The following is a 20699-nucleotide window of genomic DNA, read 5'->3' as shown; positions in this document are numbered from 1 at the left end:
AATAATAATAATAAACTGTTGCATGAATACTAAACATTAAAATAATAATAATAAAATGTCGCCGTCAATACTAAACATTAAAAGATAATAAATAAAATAAACATAATAATAATAATAATAATAATAATATAATAATAATAATGAAATGTCACATAAATACTAAACATTAAAATAATAAAAATAATAATAATTAATAAAATAAATAATAAAATTTAACATAAATAATGTTATTTTTAGCTAAGTAAATACTAATAAAATAATGATTACATAAAATAATAAATAAATAATAAAAATTTGAAGCCTATAAAAATAAATAATAAAAATTTAAAGCCCACTAAAATAAATAAATAAACAAAAAGCATGAAGATCCCCGGAGCGATCGCAACAAACGCGGCAACACCGTGCCGACGAACGCGGCACCGAGGATGCCACTCGTCACCGGGTGGCCCCGCCGCGCACGGGGACCCCGCCAGCGCCGACTCTCGCCGCTATTTTTAGACCGTTCCCCGGAGCGAGCGCCGCAGCACCGACCCAAAAGGAGCCCAGAATTTAGCCCAGGACCGGCGCCCGGCAACCGCCGGGCACCGCGATGCTCGTCCCCCTCCCGCGGCCGCGCCCCCGGCCCGCCGCTGGCCCCGCCCGCCGCCCGCCCCGTGCGGCGCCTGCCCGGGCCCGGAAGCGGCCGCGCCCCGGGCCGGGCCGGGGGCGGAGCGGGGCCCGCGCCGGGCGCTATTTGGGCCATGTGACGGCCCGGCGCCCGCTGCCGCGCGCTGGCGCCGGGAAGGAGCGGGCGCCTGCGGCCTCGCCTCAGCCGCGCGCGCGCGGGGGCAGCGAGCGGCGGGGGCCGCTGCATGGTCCGCAGGGCAGCCCGGGCAATAGCGGTAGGAGCTCGGCGGGCCGGGGCGGGCGCTGCCGCGGGGGCTCCCAGCGGCGTCCCCGCGCCCCCTGGCCGGGCGGGGTCTCTCTGCCCGGCGTCCGGTGCCCGGCCGAAACGCCGCCCGGCGGGCGGGCTGGGGCTTGGGCCGGGCTTCTGGAGGCGGCGGGTGCCCCGCGGGAGCGCGGCTGCTCCATCCCGGGGAAGCGCGGGGGATAACGGGGCTCGCCGCTCGCCCCGGCGGTTTGGGGTGCTGGCGATGCCGCGGGGTGGGTGGCTGCCGGAGCCCGGCTGGCGTAGCCCCCGTGCGGGTTCGGAAGGCAAACGCTGATAATGTCGGCTCAGATGTCTCCGAGCCGCTAAGGAAGCGGGGTTGTTTGCTCAGTGTCTGTGGTTACGGCGGTGGTCTCTGGAGCGCACCTTACAAGGGCTGATTAATATGTCTCTTTTCTCGCTGCATAAACCTGTGCTGGTACAGCGGAGACTTATATAACCCTGTGTCTGAAGGACCGAGACTGTTGTTACGAGAAGAGGTCAGTCTTGCTGTGGCCTCCTGCTGAAGTGTGCCATGTGTTCTCCTTATCCCTTGACTGAAGTGGGCAGCCAGGGTGGCTGATGGCTGGTGGTGGCCGTGCCTGATTTAAAACCTGTAAATTGTCTGAGCCACGGCACAAGATAAGGAAGTTTACAAAACGATTGTAAAATGGGAGTTGCTACCTTGGAGGAAGATCAGCTCTTTTTTTCCCCCGAGAGCAGTGTAGGATAAATCTGTGAGCCTTTTTTCGCAGGAGTAATCTCTGCTTTTCCCACCCCTCTAACATCTCATTTCTGTGCCAGTGGCTTGCAGTAAAAGAGATCTGGCTGTAAGATGGTTGGGTCCAGCCTAGGAGGATGGATATTTCTGTTCTGAGTTGATAAGGGAACTAACTGCTGTGAACGTGATGGAGCTGTGCTACTGTTTACAAAGTGAATGGTGATGCTGAGAAGCACTGGAGGAGCTCTTTCCCTGACCAACCAGAGGGAACTGCCCTGTCTCCTCCCTGCTCTGTCACTGTGCCTGGCCACTGGATCTCTCGTGGCTCTCAGCAGTTGTGATGATGGATGCATAAAGCAGCAATTTACTCTGCTCCCCCCTTAAAGGCAAGGGATGAACTCCAGCAGTGTATTCCTCAGGGGGGCATCAGGTTGTTGCTGTACATCAGCAGAAGGCTTTTGCAGCCTCTCTCCTCTGCTTTAGAGGTTACTGAAGTGCACTATAATGTGGTTTGGAGCTTGTTTGTAAACTTGTGTTGGATACTTTGGAGACTTGGGCTTGTGTTCCAGGAACTGGCTAGCTGATACGTGCTGCATTTGTGTGGAGTCACTTCACTGCTGCTGGATGTGGAGACTCTGCTCTGCTTGTTGCTCTCCTGTGTCTGGGTTGATTTTTTTTTTTCCCTTCTGGCCCCTATTTCCTTTCCTCAGAAAAAGTGAAAACAGTCTGCAAGGGTTGCTTGTCTTGTCAAGTCTGTCTTGTGAGGGCTAATTAAGAATTCATTAAGTTACTGGAATTAAAAGTCTGTAGCTGGTGAGCCAGTCATGACACTATGCCAGGGTTTGTGACTGAGTGTAGACCGTGCTGACATTGTTCCAAGTCACAATGTATTTTTTGAAGAATATAAGATGTGGAAGGGAGTATGTGCTGTGCCTGTCTGAGGTTTGTCTCTCAATCACATTTTGTGGTGTCACTGAGTACACTGGAATTGGCACCTGAGGGATTCAAAGAGGCCAATGCAAGTGGTGCTTATAATTTTGGGCTTCAGTATACATGTACTGACTGAGTCTGGAGTCACTGAGGGCTTGTGTTGACAAGGAGTAAAGATTAACTGGTGTTGGCAGGGAGTATCAATGAGATGATCTCAACTGGGCTGTGCTTATCTTCATGTCCTGTGGAAGGAGACTTCTACATGTATTAACTGGTAGTGTTGCATTATAGCAGTGAGAAACAGCTGGCTAGACCTGCATGAATTAGCCTAACAAGCTGTGTTTTGGTGTGAATTCCCCAAACCTGGTGTGTGTGGCTGGCTGTGGAGGTGCTGCCCTGCTCCTCTGTATTTACAGGTGTGTGATGTATCTTGTCCCCACAGCCTAACTTGCCAAGTCACAAGTCAGACACTGGTTGCTTTCAGACAAAGCCATGTGATGCCTGCAGAACAAAAGTGAGTAAGTGTCTGCTACCAAACTGCAGTCACTGGGTTTCTTTGCTGGTGGCCACTGCAGAATGGGCTCATGTCGAGGTGTTGACTCACTTCCAGTTACTGCACTGCTCTGGGCAACAAAAAAAGTTTCCTTGAGTTGCTCCATGTGAGTAACTGCTGCAGCTGCCACTGTTTCTGTCAATAATTGCTGGGGGGAAGAGCACTGTTGTCCTTAACAAAGAGGGGGTGGATATGTGCTACAGGTGATGGCCAAACACTCTCTGCTGAGTGTGAGAAAATATAGCTTAAAAATACTACTAACCAAGCACGTGGTGGGGAGAATGTGCCACTGTTAAATGTGTTTTCCCAAAGACTACCAAAGCATCGATTCCCTGTGAACTCTGTAGTGCTCTGCCCTTAAAGGTAATGCTTTGGAAACTCCTGGGATAAAGTAAATTGGTCTGTTGCATTGGTCAGAAAATTCTCTTCCAGACAGAGGAGTGTTTTTATACAGCGAATATAAAAAATCCTCATTCTGGGTGTTAATTGGGTATGGGGACTGCTTTCTTCTGTAGCTGTGGGGTGGTACAAGCTGCCTCGACTTTGTAGCTTTTCAGGGAAGGAAATCCAGCAGACTTTCCCTGGTAGAATAGGTTTGGTGTGAGCTGGATGCTGCGCTGAGGTCTGCCCCCAGTGTGTAAAGGCAGTGAGTAAGGAAGTGCCAGAGCAGTCAGCTGAACCATGAATAATGTCCTGCTCTGGAGCTAAAATTGAGTAAAACCTAAACTGTCCCAGTCCAAGGGACTGCCTGTGCAGGAGTCCTTTCTCTAGAAGCAGCACAGAGGGAAGGACAGTTTCTCTGCACGTCAGCTGTACGCTTGAGTTCTGGACCTGGACCAGTGGGATGAGCAGATGGGAGTGCTGGATGATGAGGTGGGTGCTTGGTGCTGTCTCCTGAGTGCTGGGGACAGTTCTTTGTCACGTGGTGTCATGCCTGGGATTGGCTTTAGGGTCCAGAGCTCTCCAGGCCAGTTGGTCCTTGTGCCAGTGCTGTGTGTGCCCCAGGGAGTGTGGTTTGGAGGGATGGGTGTAGGGCCACAGGCCAGGGACAGCTGTGGGCTAATCCTTTCTAGACATCTGACTCGATGTGTGGCCTTCCTTCTATCACTCGACTCTGCACTAGGGTTTTCAAAAAGGGAGAAAATGAAGCTAATGCTGCTCTTGTCTGATTGGGATGGATACTAATACCAGTTTTATTTAGTGGCCTCTACCATGTGGCTCGTTCTGGCAGTGGGGTGAAAAAGGTGGTAAGTGTCTAATCTGTCCACAATGTGGAGGTGCCATGGTGAGGAGTGGGGGGGCTTGGCATGGCATCAACTTTCTAGTGTTTCACTCATGTGGTAAATGTCTTGTCATCCTCCCTTCTGGTTTTGTGTTGTACTTAAGCAGCATCAAGGATCAGTTTCAAAGGTTTTGGGATTAGCATCTCTTTCTGATCTTAATAAACAGCCACCTGCCTTTGCCTTAGCTTCTTTTCCTTAACCCTGAAGTGTCTTGTCCACTGACATTTCCTTGTCTTATGGCTCTGCTGGTTTTTCCTCTTCCAGAACATGGAAAGACAGACTCAAAGCAGCAGTGCTGCTGCTGTATAATAGTAAGGCTTTTAACCTGCAAAGCTTTCCCTGGAAGGAGAAAGCTTTTTAAGAGGAGTGTGGGCCTTTCTCTTTAGGAAGAAAGCTTTTTGCTTTAAAAAAACCCACCACAAAATAACAACAACCACCATCATCTGCCTGATTTCAAAGTGAGAGCAACAACTTTTGACCTGGGAGCTTTGGGGCAGAAGGTAGTAATGTCTGAATGGTGTTACCAAACATGGGCTTTTTCTTTTAGCCTGGGAGGGGAATTTGATGAAGCTTGTAAGTCGGAGCAGCTGTGTAGATGTTAGTTTGAAACTGCTTTCTTTGGAGAGCTGGTATGTTATCAAGTCAGGAATCTGTCCTGAGGAGATCCCAGATGGGGCCTTGACACCATAAATGTACAAAGGCACTCGGTTGCACAAAAACTGCAGAAACAACTTAGTTCTAAAGAACGTGAGCCACAGATGGTAAACAGCCAAAAAAAGCAAGTAAGGGGTAAGGCCAAGCCGTTCTTGACATGAGAAGGCTACATTGGTCTCAGATGTTTAGGAATTCTTAGTTTAAACTTCTGCAGACTTCCCTGTGGATAAATTCTGGTTTGAATGGCCTCTTGTAAATTAAGCTCTGCTTAATGTAGAGATGTGAAAAATGCCTGGATTCTAACTACAGTGTTTGGAGGTTCGAGGTAAGCCCTGGAGTTTGCCAAAGTGCAGTTCTTGCCTAGATACCCTAATTCATTGTCGTGGTGCTTTGGGATCCCTGGGTCTGTAGTGCAGCCTAGTGAGCTGTGCTGCAGGGAAAGCAGCATTGCTTCTCACTGAGAAGACAATAATGACTCTTGAAATGCTTCCAAACAGTAGCCTTTGGTCCTTACTGTGGAGGAATTGGGACATTGGGTATGAGGAATGGATGGGGTTGTGCTGTGTTGTCAGCAGTTCTACATGGAGATGATTTATTTTGATGTACGGTCTCCCCATGCCATGTTAAGGCTAAACCAGTCATGTTATTGAATGTAGAGAATGAGGGAGGGATTGCTTTGTCCCATACTAATCCCAGGGCATCGGGGACTTGAAGTTTCAAGAGGTGCCCATGGAAAGAAATACCTAAAACTTTGTGGACCAGCTGGTAAGGGGTAAGCTGAACTGAGAGAGTTAGTGTCTGTGTCCTAGTTCCTGTAAACTGTTGAACAGCTGCAGAAGAAACCTGTTGACCCCTGTGCTGAGAAGAGGTTTTGAGCCTCTGTGAATCCCAAAAGTACCTGGCTTGATGCCTGTGGGCAGGAAATGTAGTTGCTTGGACTTTTTGTGCTGGGGTTATATGATAGGCACGGGCTGTGCTGTCACCCTGCAGCCTCACTGTCCAGGTTCTGCACTGCTGCCTTCAACACTTGGCTGCCTTGCCTGATGTCCCCCACAGCTTCACTGTCAGTGCTCTGGGGTTGTCCATGTGGCACGTTGTGCACTTCCAACTGGAACACAGCGGAGCTGGGGGTGGGAGTGACTCAAACTGATGAACGTGTTTCATCTTCTGTGAGCCAGGGCACTGCTTTCCCCCCCGGTACCTCACAATGGTTTTGGAGTGCTGCGTGTCCCTCTTGCAGCAGGGATCAGACAGGCAGTTGTAAGTGGTTTCAGCCTCAGACTTGACTCTGGTTTTGATTCAGGCCCGTGCATCTCTTAGATCCTGCTAGCAGAGCTTAGTTTGCAGCCTAAGAGGGGAAGGGCAGAAGGGCTGCACACATGGCACTGATTCCAGCAGGATATTGCTGGAAGGTTAGGTATGTGGCACGAGGCCTTGCCAATGTACAGCTGCTGTGCAGAAGTTAAAAAAGGGGCAGCTGATCTGCTCTGAAGTGGCTGTGAGCTTGGGTAATGGTGAAAATTCAGGGAGTGAAGGCAGACCAGCACTGTAATGTGCTACTGGTTTTCCAGGTTGTGGGTTTGACCTGCTGTGTGGTGTGATGGGGAGAGTAAAAAAGGTCTGTGTGTGTGTCTTGGGTTTATTAATGTGTCTGTTTCAGTGGCTGAGATTCATCCTGGAACTTGGATATTGTAGTTCCTTCTTAATAATTCCCTTAGTTAATTGACCTTGAGATGATCTACTCAAGGACCAACAAGCTGCTAAATGGCTTAACTTTTTTAACTCTCTGTTTGCAAGAAGCAGCTTTTGAAGGCATTGAGAGCTTTCCTGGAGGGTTCACTCTACACGTTCCCCAGCTGCATCTTTCCTGGTCCACTGAGGTGTTTCTGATCCTCTGGGTATGTCAAGTGGCAGCAAGATGTTGCCTTCTAGTGAGATTGTGGAAGGGGCAGGTCATATGTGCCCACAGTGCCCACGCAGTGTCCAAATCTGCCCTTTTGGCATGAATAACAATAACGTTAAATCCGGGGCTTTATTTGGGTAATCCGATAAAGCCTGGTGTGCGTGGACACCGAACTGGATTTGCAAGAGGCACAGCTCTGTGTGTCAACACTGAGTGGGAGGGGACACCTGATGAGGTTGCCTGGAAGGAGCAGTCGCCCACATCTGCAGCCAGGCTGTGATTGTGCAAGTGCCCTCCCGCTTGCTCCGGAGCCGGAGCAGTGCTGTGTGCCTGGGGAACCCTGCCAAGGGTGCTGTGTCACTCCAGGATGGCAGACACATCCAGATGTTTGCCTACAAGGAACTCCAGTAAATCTGCTGCTTTACTGAGGTTCATTTCAGAACACAATCCTTGCTGCCAGGTGTACCTGAACACTAACTTGGTGTATGTATTATTTTCTATAAGGACTTTCTGCTGTCCGTATTTTCTCCAGAAAGGAACTTGCCCGTGACTCATGAGGTGCCTTCAGTCTTTGCCCTTGATGTAGGGAAGTGGTTGCAAGTGCATGTGGCAGCACATTATCAGTGGGGGCAAACAGAATTTCCATGGACTGCACATTGCCACTGGGACATGTGCAGCATCCCCTGGCTGAGCTCAGTAGGCAGGAGCAGGTTTGGGCTTTAGGCCAGAGGTGTGGCAAGGCTTCTGGTATGCATCTAGGAACATCCAAGAGCAAAGTGAGATGTCTGGCTTATCTTCAGCTGGACTGTGTTTTGTGGGATAAGTGTAGCAACACTTTTGTGTTAAAATGGAGAAGAATGGCTGCTAATGGTTTTGCAGTTTTTGGTAAGAAGCAAGAGAAGAATGGCTCTTAGAGCTTGATGTGGAAGAGATTTCTTGATGGAGGTAAGACCTTGGTTGGTGCTGGGGAGCAGTGTGCTGTATAGGACTGCTGGCAAATCCCCCTGTGTATTTAAGATAGGAGAATGGTTTTTGAGCTTATGGTCATTAAGGTGGAGGGGAAGGATACAGTATTGTAACCAGTACTTGTTCAGTGGCATGTGCTCTTATGTTGTTTGGATTAGGCTGTCTTCAAACTTTCCAAAAATGCCAAACAATCCTCAGTCTAGACTGTTTTTGAAAGAATCCTTGGCCTCATGGGAATCTCCATTTCAAGGTGCAAAACAGCACAGCAGAAGGCATATCAGTGGTTTTACTGTTGAGGAGGCTTTTATGCCAACACGGCGTTCAGTGTACTCTTAAATCTTGTTTTGGCATACCTGAGATACCCACGAAACAGGTCGGTCACAGAAATGGTGTCTGACCCGGGGCTGTGGTGCCAAAGAGGTGTCATTTGAAGTCCTGTCCTTGGCACAGAGCAGACAGAGCAGATGGCCCAGCAGGTGGCAGGGTGGCAGCAATGACAAAGTGACTTTGCAGGTCGTTCAGTGAACCCTCTCTTGCTTACCAGTCTGATAGAAGAGCTGAGCAGTCCAATTAATACTTGCCTAGATGCATTTATCCAGGGTGAACAGCTCCATAACCAGCTTTTTCAAGCCAAGGATGGTATCACCAAAGAGTTGGAATTATCTGTAGGATGGTTTCAGTTTATGCTTTCATTGAATATCAGTAGTGTGATGGATTGACTGTAGAAATAAAACTGCAAGGTAAGTTTATTCTGGTGTGAGGGTTTTTCAGGGAGGAAAACACTGTTGGATGTGGTGGCTTTGTTTGATGTTCCAGGCATTAGATATTCTGGACAGTTTACATCTCTCCCATGTTTGGGAGGTTGTGTTGCACTGAATGGTGGGTGGCAATGGCTTTCTCATTACTTTTAAATTGATGTTTGCACACAGCAAATCTTGGCAAAGCCATCCAGCTTTCTCAAAGGGAGTGAGGACTTAAGCAGCAGCCAAAGAACAGTTGAACATACTTGAACTAAGACTGACCAGCCCTAGAAAAGACAGAAGCCCAGATACTGAGGACAGCAGCTATAACATAACTGTCTTATATCTCTGCAGTTCTTGATCACTAAACTCTGAAAATGCAAGGCAGCTACTCTTTTCTGCTCGTTCCTAAGTACACTGAGTGCATTTTGCTTAAGTGCAGATCTTTAGACTGTTTCTACAGGGCTTCTTCATCTCTATTTTTTAAGTTCTACTAATGTGTTTCAAACTTGGTTTCCTAATTGGAAACTTTCCATTGATGTCATGGGAGCTTTCTGTGGCCCACCTCAAATATCTTGGTTCACCAGGAATTAAGTGACTGTACAAATGTTTATGTTAAACACTTATTTAGAAGGTATGTTGACTTATGAGGACCTCTGATGACTGTGGTATGTTGGGAGGATGGCTTGACTGTACAGTTTTTGTCTTGCCTTTGAACTCTAAAAGTCCTGGCAGCTGTTTAATGCCTAGATAAGGACTCAGGCTTGCTTACAGCTCACGAACGTGTTTCATCACTGACTGTTGCACTGATTTCTTGTCTGTAACATTGGAGAGGTTTTTGAATGGGTAACCTTCATGGAAAGGACCCAGATGGCAGAGTCTGGAATAGTCACATCAGAAAGCTGTTGGCTTAATTACAGGTATGGAATTTTGTTGTTTTAGAGAGGAAACCCACAGTTTAGTCTGCTGAGGAGCCCTAGGGAGGGAAGGAAGAACATGGAAGTTCTTCAGACTCTGCTTACTCAGGCTTCTGTGGCAGTGTCAGGGCATTTGGAAGGTGGAAACAGGAGGAATAAAAACCATCATAGCATTCCCTGTCACCACCAGACAGACCTCAGACACTGAGCAGTGGCCGTTTCTCCCCTTCCCTGCAGGAGACTGTGCTTTGAGGTGCAGCTTCATATTGGCACACAGGAGGTGAGGAAGCCACTTTAAATATTGCTTGATTTACAGAGTTTAAGCTAGTGAAACTGTTGCTTAGGAGTGAATTTCTGTGTGTCCCACCACGACTAAGGGGCCAATTTCACCCCTTGCCACTCGAACCAGTAGTGAAGCTACTGTGAACTGTGCTGTAGTACATGTCTTGGTCATGTTTCTTTGGCAAAAACATTTGTTCTGTATTACCACAACTGCTATTTCCAGGAAAAAGTTGCTCTGGGATATCTGGCTACCTTACAGTGCAGATGTCCTCTGAAGACAGCATGTGCATTCTTGCAGCCACAGTTTGTATAATGTGTTTTTTATCCACTTCATTTTGGCGCTTTCAAGTCTGATTTGTCTAGTTGTGCTTTTATAGGGATAAAACTTTGGGCAGGCTAGGAAGGCTTTCTAAAATTGCTGTTGTGTGAAGCCTTTTGTTGGATGATGTCAGGAGCCAGCCAAAGCTTTTGGTCACCCTGCCTGTCCCAAAGCACCAGCACGATTTCCAGGGACCCTTTCAGGTAATGGTGAAAGCAAAACATTGCATCATGCTGGGACTGTACCCAGCTGCTGGATTCATGGAGATGTGCAGTGCCTCTTCCTAATTATGGTGTGTCCCGGGTCAATTATATTTAAACACAGAGCCCAACCGTGTCATTAAACTTTTTTGGCTAATGACAAGTCAGAAATCCAGCGAAGCATCATCCCAGAATGCTCTCTGCTCTGGGGAGTTGCTGAGTGTGTTCCAGTAAAGCTGGCAGTGTGAGATGTCTCTTGTGCAATCTGTCTGCCAGGAATATCCCCTTAGTTCAGCACTTTGGGAGCTGCTGTGTGATGCCTCCTTGCTGGTGTGTGTTCCTGGCCGTGGAGGGCTCGCCTTACTAAGCACACCGGTGGAGTGGTTTGCTGAATGTTGACAAATGTCTGGGCACTAGTCTGTTCCATGTTTATCCAGCTCTTTCTTTGGGTTTTCGCTTCGTATAACCAATGTTTGAGTTACACAGCTTCTGGCAGCTGCCTCAGGAATGAGAGGTGAACACATCTTTCTAGAGACTGGCGATGGGCTGGGTCAGGCAGAGTGCACTTTGTTGGCTTCTTGTTCCTTGATAGTTTCAAGCAGTTTAAAGGTTACATGAAGTGGCTTTCTCCACCTGCTGTTCAGTGGAAGGATGGGAATCCTTCCCCATCCCCATCAGGAATTACAATTCTGACTTGATTCTCTGCAAGGAACAGACTGTACCAGGCAGGCAAGAAATGTCAGGGCTGTTTTCCATTCTCTGCTGGCTGGATTGCAAGCCATTTATGCCCAGACATTCTGGAGGTGTTCTGCCATGGTGTGACTCTGCTTCCCTTTTTGCTAAGGGAGATCCATAGGAAACTGCTTTTCCTGTGGACACTTGAGGGGGGGAAGAAAGAATTGGAAGCTAAAGAGGGGATATTGTGGAATTGAGCAAGCCAAGGTGCTCGATGACCCTGGTATAGCAAGCTTGGATTTGTCTGGACACTTCGCCTCAACTGGCTGCTGCAGCAATTGGAGAACAGAAATTGCATCTTCTGTCTGTGTTGTTGGATTTGGAAAGGGTTTTTCCACAGCTTTTGTTATGTTTAAGGGTGGTTGTTGTTCCCGGATTAGACTTGAATAGAAAACATAAGGCTGCTGCCAGCTTTCTGTCACAGGCACCTTTTATCTTGCATTCATCTCTTCCAAGCAGATGCTGCTTTCATTTCTCCTACTTTTTTGCTACAAGACTGATTAACAGCCCTTTGATGCAGGGGAAGAAACTGTATTTCAAAGCAAAGTACCTCCTTAACTTTGATAATAAAACTGTTGTTTTTATCTAGAAGGCAATTCTCTGTTCCTTTGAAACAAACCTGAGGGTTGGGAGCTCCTGAACCTCTAAGTGAATGTGCAGATCATTAGCTGGCAGCTCAGTGACTGTGCTGTTTGGGTGGGAGGTGTAGGTGAAGCTGAGCTGCTGGTGGTGAGGATGTACCTGGGGAAGAGTGTGACAGACACTGGTGCACAGCATTTCTGCAGATGTTTCCCTCCCAGCTGGTCACGAGCTGCAGTGTGTGGCTGATGGTGTCAAAAGAGCCAAGCACACAGCTCAAGGTGGGGCACAGCAGGAGGAAGGAGCTGAGGGGAACACGAGTCTGCAGACACTGCTTTGTGGTGGTGAAGCAATCCGTATCCTCCAGCCAGGCAGAACTGTTTTTCCCAATCCACCCTGCCCTCCCAAGCCTTCCTGCCTTCAAAGACTTGTGCTGAGCATGAGGTTCGTGTCAGCATCCAGCTTTTGGCTTTCATCTTTTCCACTTTAAAAGATAAGCCCTGTTCCTGTAAGGTGTAATAATTCCAAAAGGGTGGTGTGAGGATTGTTTCCAAGGGGGATGTTGAAGCCTGCCTGTCCTCATGGGGAGGACAACTGGTGGATAAGACTGAGCCCACAGCATTGCTCATGTGGCAGGTGACTTTGAGAAATGAAACATTCCTAAACTTGGGCTTGGCTGGTGGTCAGGGCATGGAAGAGATGTTGTTGTCATCATTTGGCACATTACAAGAACTATCTTAATGCAGCAGAGGAATGTTGGATGTGCAGATCATGGGTCCAAGATCTCATTTGAGAGTAGGGGCTAAGGGAAATACCTACTGAAGCTACCAGACTTCCTGAGGGAGACCATGGAAAGCTGCTTTGCACACAGGCAGGTGCTGGAGGCACTGAAGAGTCTGACAGGTTAGGAAAACCTCAACTTGATTTCAAGAACCTGTCACAATTGTGTGATGAGCTCCTGCTTTGGATGCATGTACAGGGGTGTTGACTTTTGAAAACATCCTTTTAAGTGAACTGTTTCCTAAACAGTGTAAAAAAAAAAAAAAATCACTTCCTCAGTGACTCAGCTGTCTCCTCTTGTGAGGTTTTTGTCCTCTGTGGTGACACCCTCAGTCTCCACAGACCTCAGGACAGGAAAGACCTGAATCTGTAGCTTAAGCTGTGAAAGATCTACTGGGTCTTCATACACAGAGATGTAACTTCAGTCCTGTTTTTTCAACACTTAAGAAGCCCAGGATGAAGAGATCTGGGTCAATATTGTGGAGGAGTGTTGAGTTTTTCCATGTGGCAAGGTAAGACAAAACGACACGTGAACTGGATCTGTTTGTGTTGCTTAGAGTAAATCACTGTGCAGGATGAAGGCACTAACAGCTGATACAAAGGCACTGAACTGCATTCCCTTGTCTAGGATTTATTTGACCTGAGCATTAACACAAAACTCAACCCGAAACCGGCAGATTAAGAAACTGGAATGACTTGAACAGGGAAGAAGATGTGTAAACCGTAAGTACAAGGAGGAGTCTTGTCACCATGGAGCTTGCCAAGCTTTGGAACAGGTTGCCCGGAGGTTGTACAGTCTGTTTTTGAAGGTTTTCAAGAGTAAACTGGTGAGCTAGAAAACAAAATTTGCTTCTGTTGTTCTTCCCAAGCCATCCTGCCTAAGGTCTTAGCAGCCATGTCCACCTAATGCTTGATGTTCAGTGAGACAAGGTATAAAACTACAGTTACTGCTTCTGGGGTTGGCACTTGGTTTGTTTGTTGGATGTCAGCCCCTCTTTAAAGAGGGACATGACTGTTGTGATAGGTGTCAGGAGCACAGTGAGCTTTATCTCTTGACCTGGTGGTGAAAGGGTGGAGGGAAATGTACTGTACAGGCTGAGGCAGCTGCTGGTGACCAGGGGCTGCACACCCAGTGTTTGAGCTGGTACAAGGATAGAGCTTGAGGGGAAAGTTGTGCTTGTTACACTGCATCCTTCCCTGCCTTTTTTTTCTGCTTTAAACTCTGCATGGATTGGGTTGTGCTATAGCACTGGTTATGTGTAGGAAAACAGTAACTATGCAGAGCTCTTTAGCTGCATTCAGCCCCAGGGTTATGGAATGAATTTTCTTAAGTCTCGTGGTTGGATTGTCGTAGTGTCTGATCAGGTGGAAAAGACTCAGTCAGGAAGCTCATTAGCTCCTGCCTGAGGGACTTGCTTGTTTCCTCCCTGAAAAATAGCAGCAGGCATGCCTGGCTGGATGGGAAACTCTCTGCATCCATCCTCCTGTCTGTGGTGGGACTGCTGGGACAGGAGAGGTCAACACAGTGACTAAACACAGACTGTAAGAGGGAGGATGAAAGGGATGAACTTGGCTGGAGCGGATTGTTGAACGCGAGGAGGAGGATGCCAGCTGAGTTGCTGGGGATGCAAGTGTAAATAAACTGTAAAACTGGAGGAGAAAGAAAATGTAACTTTTGCTTCCTTAAATGTCAGGGACAAGGCAGGTTTCTGTGAGGAGGAACTGAACAGTGTTCTGCTGGGGGTTGGAGTTCCCTCCTCGGGAGCAGGCAGTTTGTGGGCATCCTCCGTGGGCCTGTTGTTCACCTTGCCCTTTTGCTCTCCCTGTGATGCAAGGATGAGAAGTGTGCAGCACTCTGATCTTCTGCTCTACAAAGTGTCTTCTCCTGCCCTCTATGGTAGGCTGGTGGTGGTGTTGCTGCCCATCTCCACGGGGGAAATGCAGACCCAGGGCAGTGATGTGCTGCAGCTTGGCCAAGCTGAGTGGCAGCGAAGCAGGGATGGAGCACAACTTCACTTCTGCACCATGAGGCCCGGATTCTGGTGAATGTGCTGCCCTGTCCTCTGAATCAGAACAGCATCCAGTCTGTGGTCCTGTAATGCTCTGCTTGGAGGGAGCAGAGACGCTGTTGAAATCGGGCCAGGAATTATCTGTTTCTAGTACATGGCCCAGATTTCAATTACCCTTTTTCCGTAGTGATGAGCAGCACCAGACACTTGCACAACTTCCCCTCTGGCAGAGATGTATTTGATGTAGATACATGTGCTGAAGCTTCAGACACAATAAACGTATTTGAGGGTAACAGGCTGAGTAATCTGGTGCTTGGCAGCTGCTCTGTTGTGGGGATTTTTGATTTACTGTTAGTAGTGCTTGTGACATCTTTAAATGAAAAGAGGAAGGAGACAGGAGCTGAGCAACCTTAATATTAAAATAGCTCGAACTACAAGTGGTTTTCCTGACAGAAGGAATCCTGCTGAATTCAGTCTGTCTCCTGACAGAGTATTCTGTATTGCTCTGAGGAACAGGGATTGAAATCCTCACAATCTGCTGTGTGCTTTATATTTTCAAGGCATCTATTTGCAGGTCTGTAATACCCAAATCAGTGATTTGAATACAGTAAGGGCTCAGTTTATGTTCTCATGCAGGTATTAGTACTTGGTGTGTACTAGGTGACTTCATTCAGCTCTTGCTGGGCTCTCTGTGTTCATGGAGGTGTTGTGTTTGCCTCATTCTGCCCACTGAAAGGAGCAGAACAGCTATCCTAGAAAAAAAACTAGGACTACCAAACTAGCACTTCCAGCAGTTGGGATGCCATGGTTTTACTCTTCAGCCTCTGACAAACCCAACCATGTTGCTTCCCCCATTTCTTCAAACACAAAACCCATGAGAAAGGCCTTGTACAGATTTGCTTCTAGGCACAGGACAGCTGAAATGGAGGCTGACCTGCCACGAGGTGAGAGAAGACAGCACAGGAGGCAGCTGGAAAGTCTCTTTGTTCTGCCCTGCTGTCACCTAGGAAGGAGACAGAAGGGGAGTTTTGGTAGGTGACTGCTGAGAACATGGATTTCTTTTAATGCAGCTGCTGCCAGCATGAAACCACAGTGATTCATGAGCTGTTTTTAGGGGAAAGCAGTGCTTTGTTACCAAAACCTTTGTCCTGATGGCTTGTGGTGTTGGCTGATCTCACAGTTGTAGCCAAAAAAGTGCTTTTGATACCAGAGTGGAAACTCTGGGCAGAGGTAGAAACATCAAGCTTCATTCCTTCCACCCACTGCTCCCCCTCCCATCTCCTGATTATCAGACAAAACTAATGAATCCAGAGATGAGGGGTGGACAGTGGGCAGTGTAGGCTGCAAATTAATAAGTAGGGAAATAATGAAAAGCAGGGAGTTCTTGTACAAGAGGGTGGCTTGTTATGGATTATGTGGAGTTCTTTAATGCAAATAGTTCTGAACATAAACACTTACTATTTAAAATTTATGGTGGCTTAATTGCAGAGGAAATGCCTTTCTAAATGCAGCCTATCAAATGGCTCCAGCGCTGGAGGGAAGGAGGGAAAAACCTTAGGCAAGCATGGCAACTTGGCCAGGTCTTTCGAGTGCTGCTTGGTTATAAAACTGGGGGGTTCTTATTTGTAATGTGCCAAGCAGAGATTTCAGCCTTATGGGGTTGTGAGGCTTCCTCTGGAAGCAGTGCTTGTTTACATGCAAAGTCTTGATAAAATATGGAAAAATCAGGTGAAGGTGGTTGGACAGGTACGAAGGTGTAAGAAAGGTGAGCCTCTGGACACGTGGAAAAAAGGTTGCACGTGACCTTCCTCTTTGCTACTTAAGTGACTTATTTCCTGTGGCACTCAGTCTGCAGGCAGATCAGAGAGGCATCTCTTGAGTGCATGTAGCAAAATTGGAACTGTGAAAAAGCCGTGCCTTTTGCAGGTGACCTTTGCAGTTGGTGTATCTGTGCCGGCCTAGCTTCTTTTCCTCCTTGGAATAAGCTCCCCCAAGACACCAGGGCTCTTTCTTCTGATGGCAAAGACTGCACTGAAGCAACCTGGGAGCAGCCTTTCATAGTTGTATCAAATAGTCTTCATTTCAGTACAAAACAAGCTGCATTCCCAAAAAATGGGTTCTTGACATAAGCAATGAAGAAAAGCGTCACCTGTCTGATGGATCTAGCATGGGAATGGTACCAGGAGCTAAAAAAATGCCTCTGCCAAATGTGATCAGTGAGAGGAGAACCTGGTCTGAGGGAAGTACATCTTACCTGGTCTGGAAGACATTTGATCTGGTGGTGCTGTGTTCCCTAAATGGGTGTGTGCTGCAGCCTGCAGAGAACCTGCCATGCTGGTGGAACATGTAGCTGGAGTGTCAGAGCCTCAAAGCTGCCCAAACCAGTGCCTCAGCTGTAAACAGCTTGTCCTCCAGAATGGCTGTGCTGTGATGGTGTGCTCAGTGGGGATAGGGCTCTACATAAGGGCACAGGAATGGCAACAACTTACTAGTTTTTCTCCAGGCTCTGCAGTGGCTGCATTGCTGTGTGCCCCTGCTGTCACATCTCCCTGTACCTTCCCCCAGGAAGGGAACAGTGTGGATCTTTGTCTTCCTGTAGCACCATGTACAGGTGTTGTCTCGGCTCAGACCTAACTGCCAAACCACAGCTGTTCTGCTCTTTCCTCCAAAAGAATCTATCTGGGGTTCAGAGCTGTGGCACAAAGCTGAACCTGACACATCTGATGAGCAGCAGCAGCAGCGTGTCCCCACTGTAACCTGTCCACAGCTTTGGCACTGGACACAAGGGATGTCTGCAATTCATTGTGTGGCTGGATAACTTGGGAGCCCAAGTCAGTGTTTACCCTGTGAGGTGACTTGACTGACACCAGAGTATGTGACAATCAGCCTTGTGGCACCAAGTGTGGTTTGGATGTTGAATTCTACCTGGAACACAAGTTCATCAAGTCAACCTTCTAGGTAACAGCTGCCTGTAAATACTTGCTGGAATACAGAGTTTAAAGTTGCTTCTGGAAAACAGCACTTCACCAGTTGGCTACAAGCAGATATTCTAGACCAGCAGGAAGTTGGAGAGGAGCAAAGGGGAGAGGTGTAGGGAAGGTCAGTGCTGCAGCTGCAGATGTGGGACATGGGAAGGGACTCTGGCTAAACTTCTCAGTGCTTAGCTGAGATGCAGAGCTGTCAGTTCAATGTGGGATGATGAACTCGGGGCCCTATCCTGCCTGATGGGAGGAAAAGCTTTAGTTGCTGGATTTGTGGCCGGTTCATCAGCTCCTACTTGCTGTGAGTACTTTACCATGGCTTCTCTCAGGCCATGGCCAATTTAGCAGCCATTCTTGTGCTGTGTAATGCTGCTGCTCACTCTGCAGTGCAGGTGTTTGTGTGCCTGCATGGAAGGGTTCTGCAGTGTTAAGGATGTGTGTTCAGGGTAAATTTCTGTTGTACAACTGCAGCAAATTGCTTAATTCCTTTTAACATCTGTATGTGTTCCACTACCAGTAAATGAACCATTTCTAGCCAGTCTTATTGTCTTGACTTGCTTTGTAAAGGCCACAGACCATGAGTAAGTGTGGAAAGGAAGTGGACACACCAGACAGGATAAGAAGCAACTGTGCTGTTGGTAATGCAGAGAGGTCTGGACTCAGCAGTAGTAATTGTTTAACCTGCATAGCTTCCTAGTACTGCTGTCCTCAGAATACCCAGGACAAAGCGTCCCCAAGGTAGTTTTGGAAAAGGTACAAAAGAACTGCTTTAGAGTACTGGTCTAAGTGGGTTGACCATGGGGAGCTGAACTAACAGTGCTTCGTGCCAAGAACGTAGTGGCTGCAGGCAAAAGGCTGCAATCTGCCTCTGAGAAGCTATTTTAAAGAGTCTTGGTTTGTGCCTGGTCTCTAGCATGCAGCTGACATTCATAAGCTGCCTTACACAGAGCTGTAAATGACCTTTACACATCCCCTGAACTTCCTCTGTGAGGAAAACCAGCCTGAGTTGGCTTTTTTCATTGGAAGGAGTACCTTAGTTTCTCTGAACCAAAATTGCCATTTATAATTATCCTTCAATAGGAGAGAAGATCTCAGGCAGGAACTCGTGGAACTCCTTTTGTCTTGAGTTGCTTCCATCATTACAAGTACTTTGAAAAGTAACCTCTCCTGTTGTTTAGTGGTATTTTCTGCTAGATTATGCAGCACTGCAGTTAGCAGGAACTGCCTGGGTAGGTGGACAGGTGGAAATTTGCTTAAGTTGGTTTTTAGTAAGTGGCTTAGTTGAGGATGGGTCATGGTTGTTACTTCAGGTTTTAGTTTACTCAGATGTGCTCCTCTGAGTAACTTCAGTGCTTTGTTTTGGAGAACCAGACACTAGAGAAATGGTGTAAAAGGGCACATTGCTTTCATCACACTGCCTTCAGCACAGCAAAAATAGCTAGAGAACTTCAGCAGAAACTGTCTGAATCATCCCAAGGAGAGGAAGGATGGAGAGCTGGGTTCACACAGACAAGCTGATTCTTAGTGGTTACAAGTCCTAGCAGTGCTCTATGATGACGTGCTCTTGGCTTCCTTGGGCAGAAGCCTTTTCTAGTGTGTCTGGGGGTGGGCATGCTTGTACTGGCTGCCTCATGTATGGGAGAGCAGAGCCCTTGGTGCCTGCTCAGTAGGTGAGTGAGGCTGTTTGCTCAGCAAGGTAGTTGTTACCTTTGTAGTCCAGGCAAGTCAAGCATTGCCAAATCAAAGCTTGTTCTCCCCATCCATGGTGTATCTGGAGCACAGTAACTTGTCGGGGCCTCTTACTCTGCTGCACCTCTGTGCTGTTTGCTGGGCCACGGGCCACCTTTCTTCACTCTTGCTTGCCCAACCTGCTGTGAGCTCAGTGACTGCAGTTTCACTTTTCTGTGGGGGCCGCCCAGCCCTGCCAACACCTCAACCTGCTGAGCCCAACTGCTCCTGCTCCTCAGGAGGTGTGGCTGAGGAAGTTGCCCCTGTGGCAACCTTCTCCATGTGGGGCAGGGCAGCAGTGAGGCTGCCAAAGCCAGTGCTATGCAACGAGGGCTGCCTGCCCAGTCCTGATCTCAGCAAACTTGCAACACTCAGACGCACTCTAATCATGTTGTTGGTGCAGTTGTTCCTGTCATCTGTCCTGCAGCTGCTTGGGCTCTGCTAACACAGCACTGGAAAACTTCTTCAACAGCATAGGTGAGCTTTTTTCCCCCCCAAGGTTTAATCAGTGTTTACTGGGGTGAGAAGGGTGTTAGAGGCTGGTGAAGTGACTGCATCAGTGCTGGACGGGGTGTCACAGCCTTCCTGGGACCAGGTTCTGCCCTGGGCAGAAATACACAGTGCAAGTGGGCTGCTGTGTTTCTGATGCCAAAAATTAACAGCAAGCGGGGAAAATCAAGTGTCCTGGTTGTTTTGGGGGTAAAGTTTGAATGCTGTTAGAGGCATGTGAGTCTTCATCCCTCTTCACGCTGGTTAAGATGTGTTGTAGCATTGCTGATCCATCTTGGCTTTTAACTTGGGGGTGCAGAAGGTCTGCACAATCAAGGGGTCTGTTCTCAGCCCCACCAAGGGAGGAAGAAGAAATCCTTTTCTTTCTAAGGAAGGGTCTTTGTGGGCAGTTGCTGACATACTAGTTGTGCACATATCTACCTTCCAGCAGGTTAGTCAGCAAACCAGGAGCAGTGTGGCTCCTTTGTCTGTTGGCTTGCAGGATGAACATTCAGCCCAAGAAAATGAACCAGGTTTATTTCATGCTTTTCTAGTAAAATCATGGGAACATGAGCAAAACTGCAGTGGTATTTTTGGTCTCATTTGTTAGTACTGTCTGGGATCCTTTAGTTCAACTTCTAAAGCTGTAAGCAAGTAAATCACTGTGGGTAGAATATCTTTTCTTTCCTTCTTCTGAGGTGTGTTCCAGGCTGGAAATCTTTAGGGTAGGGCTCTGATTCATTGTCTGTAGAGCACCCAGAGCCTGTTGGGTGTTTAAAGGTTTGGCCTTTTATCTATAGAAGTACACCTGATATTATGTGGAGGACATGAAGCCACAGTAAACTGACTTGAATAAATAGACTTAAAGTAAGACTGGATCAGGAATCAAGGAGTTTAAGATCCTTCAAGTGTTCTTGTTATTGATGCTCCAGACAGGTGTCCTGTAGGTGTTGAGTTGCAGAGCAAAGAAGGACCCATGAGGAGCCTTGGGTTTTCTGAGCTGAAAACACCAACTCTGCTCTG

The sequence above is a fragment of the Manacus vitellinus genome, unplaced genomic scaffold, assembly GCF_001715985.3.
Source record: "Manacus vitellinus isolate BGI_N305 unplaced genomic scaffold, ASM171598v3 scaffold_46_pilon, whole genome shotgun sequence".
Classification (NCBI taxonomy): Eukaryota; Metazoa; Chordata; class Aves; order Passeriformes; family Pipridae; genus Manacus; species Manacus vitellinus.
Note: the sequence above shows the minus strand (reverse complement) of the source record.